Here is an 8,117-nt window from a genome sequence, read left to right as displayed (position 1 = left end):
TCAAAGCTGTATAGAAAAATGTAAATTGGTTGTAGTAGACAATAGGAGTCATTGGAGGGTTTGTTTGGGGTTTTTTTTTTGAGCAAGGACTGAAATTATTAAAGTTATAGTTTAGAAAAAAAATAATATGCTTGTGACATGCAGGATGGATTGGTTGGAGAAAGATTCTGAAGTTAGAGAAACCAGAGAATCTAATTACAGCAATCCAATTGGGCCATCACCAGTAATCTTGACTTTTGTCTTGCCATTGGACTCCATTGGAGAGAATGAGGCTGATGACTTTGTGAAGCTCTGCCTCACTTAAAAAAAAATTCATGAGAAAGCCAAAACCACCTTCATGATGTCATTGGTCCTCTTTGAGAATGAAGGATGAACAACAACAAAAGGCCGTTGTAAGGGCAAGCAAAGTGGGACTTTTTGTTATCTTTTGTTTTGGAGTGCTTCTCAGCACTAAGGCAATCAAGTGCCTTTGATTGAGTCTTGCCTTTGTTTGTAGGATGGCCCATACCCTTTTGATAGTTAGGTCATGAAAGGTGTGAAGCCCTCAAGAGATGTGAAGCTCCCTGACCCTGAAGAAATGTATATATATATTCTGAGATTAGCATTTTGTTTGGGGTTCACTCATTGGAAGAGCTTTCCTGTGATTTTGCCTGATTTCACCAGACAAGACTCTGGGTAGCCGTGAAGGAGTGCCCCAGCTTTGAAAAACCCAGAGGTTGGGGTATGTGTGATGTCTTGGTCAGACAGAAGATTGTTTGTTGATTTGTGTTTAATTGCTCTGTCTATGTATTTTCTGCTTGTAATTTCTGTCTGTATTCTCTCTGAAGTTCAGGGTGCTGGCTTTTCCCCTGAACTAAGTGAATGATACATATATGTTTAATTAAAGTGAGATTGTAAACCCCTTAAAGTTGATTTCCTTAGAAAAGCAGATCAAAGTACCTGTGCTAGTAGTCCTCCTGTGTGCTGGTGTTATTGGTCTTATACCTCCACAGTAGATGCAAGCAGCATTGTTGTTACAGCAATCCAGGCATGTAATGATAAAGAGTTTATACAAGGATGGCAGAAATCACAAGAAAGGGGTGAATCCAAGAGAGATTTTGAATAAAGAAGCAAAAGGACTCTTAGGAAGCAATGGCAGGCTTTTTTTTTTTTCTAGCAGCTACAAAGGTTACTAATAACTATTTGCTGAATTGAATGGAACTGAACTCCTACTCTTCCCCCCACCAGCAGGCCTCAGTGCACAGGTTGCAGGATATATTTAGGCAGTGCTGGTCTACAAAAATATTCCATTCAGAAACTGAATGGGCTTTCCTCCTAAAACTTCTTTAATGAGGCTCAATTTATCTGGAACATCCCTACCATTAACATGTTGTCTGTTCCTGGCATAAACTTCCATCTGTAATTAGAGATAATGTATGTAAAGTGCTTTGCAAACCTTAAAGCACTATATGTAAATGCCAAGTGTTACTGTTATTTCCTCTGCAGTCCTGTTCAGGCTCAGAGTTCACAGTTCCCATTTCTTCTCACCCTTGTCTCCCTTTTTCCTTTTCTATTGTTCATTTATGAAGAAACACCCCTTTAAACTCATCCTTTTCCTTATTGCCTTTCTCTGTGTTCCTCGACTGAAAACTAGTTGTCTTTTCATTAGAGGCTTTTCCTTTTCCTTTTCTATACCCCTCTTTCTGGCCCTAACCTCCCTACCCTCACACTCAGAGAAGAAAGGTTTTGATTTTCCCTTTGCTTCATAGTAAATTTCCCTATTCGAACAATAGGGATGATATTTTCAAATGAATACTGAATTTAATTGAGTTATTAGGTGTAAATACTAAGTGAATGGCCAAGTTCATGAAAAATATGACCATTGAGTGAGATAGAATGAATGAATATGAAAGTGGAGGAGGGTCAGAATGAAAAAGTAAGAGAATAGCTAAAGGATCATCAAGAGGGTTATAGGATACAAGGGTTAGTAGAGTCCTGTGTTCTCTTAACTTCTCTGGGCTTCAGTTTCCTCATCTGTAAAATGCTGAATTTGGACTAAATGACTAGATAAGCTGTAAATATCACCTATAATATAATCCACAGGAGTTCTTTCAAAAAATTATCTAAAACATTCTTTATAAAAATTTTGAATTCTAAGTTTTCTACTTCCCTCCAGACCCTCCTCCATCCACTGAGAATGCCAGCAATATTATATCAATTATATAATACATGTGAAGTCATGCAGAATATATTTCCATATTAGCCATGTTGTAAAACAAAAAAAGAAAAAGAAAGTGAAAAAATTATACTTCAATTTGTATTCAGAATTCATTAGTTCTCTCTCTCTTTGGAAATAGATAGCATTTTTCATCATGAGTCCTTCAGGATTGTCTTGGATCATTGTATTGCTGAGAATAGCTAAGTCTTTCACAGTTGATCATCATTACAACATTACTGATACTGTGCACAATGATCTCCTGGTTCTGCTCATGTCACTTTGCATCAGTTCATGTAAGTCTTCCCAGGTTTTTCTGAGAGCATCATGCTTGTCATTTCTTACAGCACAATAGTATTCCATCACAAGAATATATCACAACTTGTTCAGTCATTCCCTAGTTGACGATCATTTCCTCAATTTCCAATTCTTTGCTTCCACTAAAAGAACTGTTAAAAATATTTTTGCGCATATGGATCCTTTCCCTTTTGCTTCGATCTCTTTGGGACACAGACCCAGTAGTGCTTTTGCTGGCTCACAGTTTTATACCCCTCTGAGCACAGTTCCAAATTGTTCTCCAGAATAGTTGGACCAGGTCACAAATCCACAAACAGTACATTAGTGTCCCTATTTTCCATATCCCCTCCAATATTTGTCATTTTCCTTTACTTGTAGGAGTTCTTAATCTTTTTGTTGTCATGACCTTTTGGCAGTCTGGTGAGACCTATGGACCCCTTCTCAGAATAATTTTAATTCAATAAAATAAAAGGCATAGGATTGAAATATAGTTAACCAACTACTAAAAAAAAGTTTGTGGACCCCAGGTTAAGAACCCCTGATTTAGTTTAACACTCTGGTTTTGCAAAAGAGAAAATTCTATCAGGGTTAATCCCACTTGTGATTGAGTAGCTAAACCAAGTTTCCAAACCCACACTTAATACTATGACATAATCACACTGCCCATTTCTTGTTTTAAAAAAAAATCCATAAATTTTTTTAACCAAGAATCAAAATCATATATGATAATATTTGATCTGTTATACTCTATTATTGTGCTCTAGACATTAGAATGTCTAATAACTCACATTTATATAACTCTTTAAGGTTTACAAAGAAGTCCCTTCTCAGAATCTTTGTCAGTCTTTTAATACTAATATCTTCTCCATTTTAAAGGTGGAGGTACAGAGAGGGCTAATAGCATAGTCATACAGTGAGGAATTAGAAGAGCTGAGTCTCAAACCCATGGCTCTGAATTCCCATCAATCTCTGTCTACTACAGGAGACTACTTTTCCAAATACTGCTATACTTAATCTCTAGTCATAGCCTAACCTTAGGCCACCCAGCCTGGATGCAGAGTAACCCTCCTCTTCCCTCATCTGGAATTTTCTCCTTGAGCTCAAAGAGATTACTTTCATCATATTGAATGTCACAAGACAATTCACCAAATGAATTAATAGTCAGTGATACTGACCACAAACATTTTGGGGAGCAATAAGCATAATCAAATTGATCATACCAGATATTCCATTGCTAAGACTACATGTTTTAAAGGGAAACGAATGCCTGGCTGTATAGAAATAGTCATAGTTACTTGATGTGTAATAACAAAAAGGATGCCATTTTTATGTCCAACAATTGAAGATTAGCTGAATAAGTTATGTTGTATTAATGTAATATTATCATACTTTAGAAAGAACAAATATGAAGTGGACAAGGGAATATGGGAAGACCTTTATAAAGCAAAGTACCATTTACAGAACCAGCACCGTGTGCACACTAATTGTAGATATATACTAAGACAAACATGGACAGTGTGGCAGATAAAGAATCTGCTTTGGACTCAGGATGGCCCAGGGTTTGAGTACCACTTTGCTTACGTATCAGTGTCCCAGGTAACTCTTTCAGATTATAAACTGTGGGAGAGCAGCCCATTTACTAAAAGTAGGTATGTTTTTGTGTTTATAGATATGTGCTTTTTTGTTTTGTCCAGATCTGAGATTTCATCAGGATAAAGGCACTCCTGATAAGTAAACTCCCTTTGCCAATGAAGATCATAACTGTTCTGCAAGGCATAATCATGAAAAGTTGCCTGAGACTCAGAAATTGAGTGACTTGCCCAGGACCACATGGATCATATGTGTTAGAGGTGAGATTTAAACCCAATCATGCTGAAGAGCAGTTTTCTATCTCCTATGCCATTATATTCTCATATCTATTTATTTCTGAAAAGAAAGAAAGCCAGAGGCAATAGAATTTCAGATAGTTATGTAAAGAAACAAAGCAAACACATTTTTGTTGCTTGTGAATTCTTTTGGTTATGCTTTATTAAATATTTGGGGCTTTAAAAACAATTGTCCTTGGTTTGTATGTTTATTTAACTTTTTTTGTCTTTGTTAATGATCTTGACATCTTCATAATAACTTTTCAAATAGTTATTGTATTAGTTATTAGTTACTAAAAGTTCATTATAACTTTTTGAAGTTGGTATGGAAACAGTACAAAATAGTGATTACTGTATGCTTTATCAGCTTGTACACAGCCATTGGTCATGACCCTAGCATGCTCAGCCCACGCTCCCTTCTAGGAGAATTTGCCAGGCCAGCATATTAATTCATCTAACTATCCATTTTTTAAATGCTTACTGAGCTCCTACTGTGCTTTGTGCCAGTAGCACCAAGACAAATGAAACATGGTCCCTGCCCTCAAGAAGTTTATATAATCTAACAGTGGTTCTCAGAGTGTGATCCCCAGAACCTTTCAGGGGATCTCTGGGGTCAAAACTATTGACATAGCAATACTGAGGCATTTTAATGTCTAATACAGTAAATATTCCACTTAAAAGCTTTTTCAGGGGTCCTCTAAAATTTTTAAGAGCATAAAGGGGTGAGAGCTCTGGCGTAATCCTGACTTCCTTCCCTCTTGCCTTGGCCTTAGCTGCCAACTCCACTAGTGGTGAGCGCTTGCGTGTCCACCTCTCTGCTTCCCAGTCTGGCACTGCTCCTGGCCATGCCCTGTGGCTGATGCCACCTTAGATGTGCTAGAACTCACAGACTATAGCTTTGAGCAGTACGTGGCCCAAATGGGCAGTGTCAGCCTCATGCTGGTGGAGTTCTTTGCACCCTAGTGTGGATTTTGCAAGAGACTTGCTCCAGAATATGCAGCTGCAGGAACCAGGCTAAAAGGAATAAATAGTTCCTTTAGCAAAGGTTGACTGTGTCTCTAACTCGAAGAACATACAATAAACATAGAGTCTTATATCAAATATCTATAAGGAAATATGATTATCCCACTCTAAAGACACTTAGAAATGGTGAAGAATCAAGTGACTATGATGGCCTTTCAACAGTCCATAGAATTGTCAGTTATCTGAAGAAGACACCCCCCAACTTTGTTCCTTTCATGATTACCGAAGAATTCGAGAAGTTCATTAGGGACAAAGCTCCTTCTGTAATATGTTTCTTCAAAGACATTCAGTGATTCTCACTCAGTGTTCCTAAAAACAGCTCAAGGGAAAATTACCACTTTGCATACACTAGTGTTGATGTTTTAGTGAAGAAGTAGGATTCTAAGAAAGAGGACTTTGCTTTGTTCTGGCCTCCACATCTGACTAACAAGTTGAGGAAAACACTGTGAAGGACAGAGAGAAAAAGATAACCAGTGGCAAGTTAAAAAAAAAAATATCTTCCAGGAGAACATTTTTGGTATTAGTTTGTACATGACAGAAGACGACAAAGTCAGTGAAGGACAAGGGTCTACTTGTGGGTGAGATGAGATGAATGCAAAGGGGTCCGATTACTGGAGAAACTGAGTAATGAAATTCCCAAGAGCTGGACAGAAACTCATTTTGCTATTGTTTGTTGCAACACTTTTAGCCAGGAAGTTTCTGAATTTGTCTTGGAAAGGCTCCTTTTGCTGCTATCAGAATTGGGAAAGGAAAGAATTTGTCCCTGGGATGGGAAGACCTTGAAGAATCCTGCAGAATGACTTTGGTGATAGCCTAAGGAGAAATGCCTGAAGTCTATCACCAAGAAGGAAGAGGGTCCTATAAAGGTGGCTGTCACGAAGAATTGATAAATTTGTGAATACTGATAAAGATATCCTCCTAGAATTTTATGCCCCTTGGTACAAAAGCCCGAAACCCAAATACAAAGAGATGAGATGCTCACAAAGACTCCAATGTATTGTCATAGCAAGAGCAGATGTAATAGCCAGTGACATGCCTTCTCCATAGGAAGCCAGAGGCTTCTCCACCATCTACTTCTCTCCAACCAGTAATAAGCAAGATCTACAGAAATATGAAGATGACTGAGAAATTAGCATTTTTATTATTTCTATACAGTGAGAAGCTATGAATACCTCTGCAATCCAAAAGAAAAAACCCAAGATCTTTACAGTAATGGCCACAACAGACCACTTTGTATAACGACTGTTTTACAAGGGATAGGCCGGTGTCTCAGGGAGAAGGAGAAAGTGTGAATGTTCTTTGAATCCTGTTTAATTTTCCCTAAGCTGTTTCTTTAGATGCCCTGTTAATGGAAATTCCAGGAGCAATTGATGTTTGTCTGTAGTGGGGAGAAGAAATTATTTATATTGAGGGAATGTTGTAGGGATGGGGAGGGGAGGAATTGAGTTAGGGGTTCTTTTTTTTTTTGTACATTTGGAACACTGACAATAAATGAACTCACTTTTAAAAGAGTGTTAAAGGGGTCCTGAGACCAACAAGTTTGAGAACTGCTGGTCTAGCACAGCAGAATAATAGTTTTCATTAAGAGCCAATCTACATATGTGTAAGGCAAGGCAGGTATATGTTTTTGTTGGACTAGATGGCCTTCTGATTTTCTTAGAAAACCTGCGATTCTATAATGCTGTGACCTCATAAAAATTCATTTTGGCCATGCAGCATGACTTGAAGTACACCTGATCTTCCCTCACATAAATGGAGACTAGACTCAACAAATAGTATCATGAATAGAAGTATTCTTCTCCACATGCAAAAGAAATCTACCTGTTAACAGATAATCCAAATCTGAACTGCTTTTTGTTGTTTTTGTTGTTGTTTCAGTTCTATCTGACTCTTCAGGACCCTTAAGAGCTGCTTAGGACCATTTGAAACCAAGATTAGCATCTAACTCCTTGGAAGAGCCAGAAGGGTAATCAAATGGCAATTTACATCTGAATTAAGCCCAGCAAAATTCACTTGGACGATAAATATTTGAGAATACATAAATTTACATATAAATTAAGCATAGGGAATGTTTATGGTTTCATATAATTAAATTCATATACAAATAAGTATTAAAATTAAAAAATAATTTTGACACATCAACTTTGAATATATTTTCAGATTTGGGATAAGATCCGTCTGTCCATTTGAAGATAGGTAGATACAACTACTTGCACATGGGCAGGGTTAGCACTAGTATTTGTTGATTTAAATAACTCAAATTCTTTGTTAATGGGATAGGGTCTAATACGAATGGTATGATTTAATAAGCTTTGTTTTACCTGCTGAAGGCAGAGGGTTGGACCAGAGTCGTTAGATGACCACTTAAGATACTTTCCAATCTACATTGTATCACAGTTGAAATTGTCATCATTATCAATTACTGTTGTACCTCCAGATAGTATCTTTCTAGCTGCACCGCAGTAATGGAAAGGGCACTGAATAGGTTATTGTAAAATTGAGGCTCTGCTTCTAACTCTGCCCCTTAGTGTGACCCTGGGCATAACACTTAGTTTTCCTGGTTCCCTTGTCCATAGAATGAGTGGATTAAATTAGATGAACACAGAGATCCCTTCCAGCTCTAAAGTTTTATAAGAATCAGCAAATTAGATCTCATGCCAATCCCTATGATGTAGTTAATATTCAGCCTTGCTCTCCCTTTCTGTGCTCAAATATGCACCCTGTGGGGCTGCTGACAA

General features: G+C 37.6%; 1 pseudogene; it reads left to right on the top strand.

Moving 5' to 3' along the window:
* The first annotated feature begins 4,040 nt into the window (after positions 1-4,040).
* On the top strand, positions 4,041-5,961 carry LOC118832274 (annotated as a pseudogene).
* The last annotated feature ends 2,156 nt before the right edge of the window (positions 5,962-8,117 follow it).

Source organism: Trichosurus vulpecula, chromosome 9 (genome assembly GCF_011100635.1).
Source record: "Trichosurus vulpecula isolate mTriVul1 chromosome 9, mTriVul1.pri, whole genome shotgun sequence".
In the NCBI taxonomy this organism is placed as follows: Eukaryota; Metazoa; Chordata; class Mammalia; order Diprotodontia; family Phalangeridae; genus Trichosurus; species Trichosurus vulpecula.
This window is presented reverse-complemented; position numbering and strand designations above follow the sequence as displayed.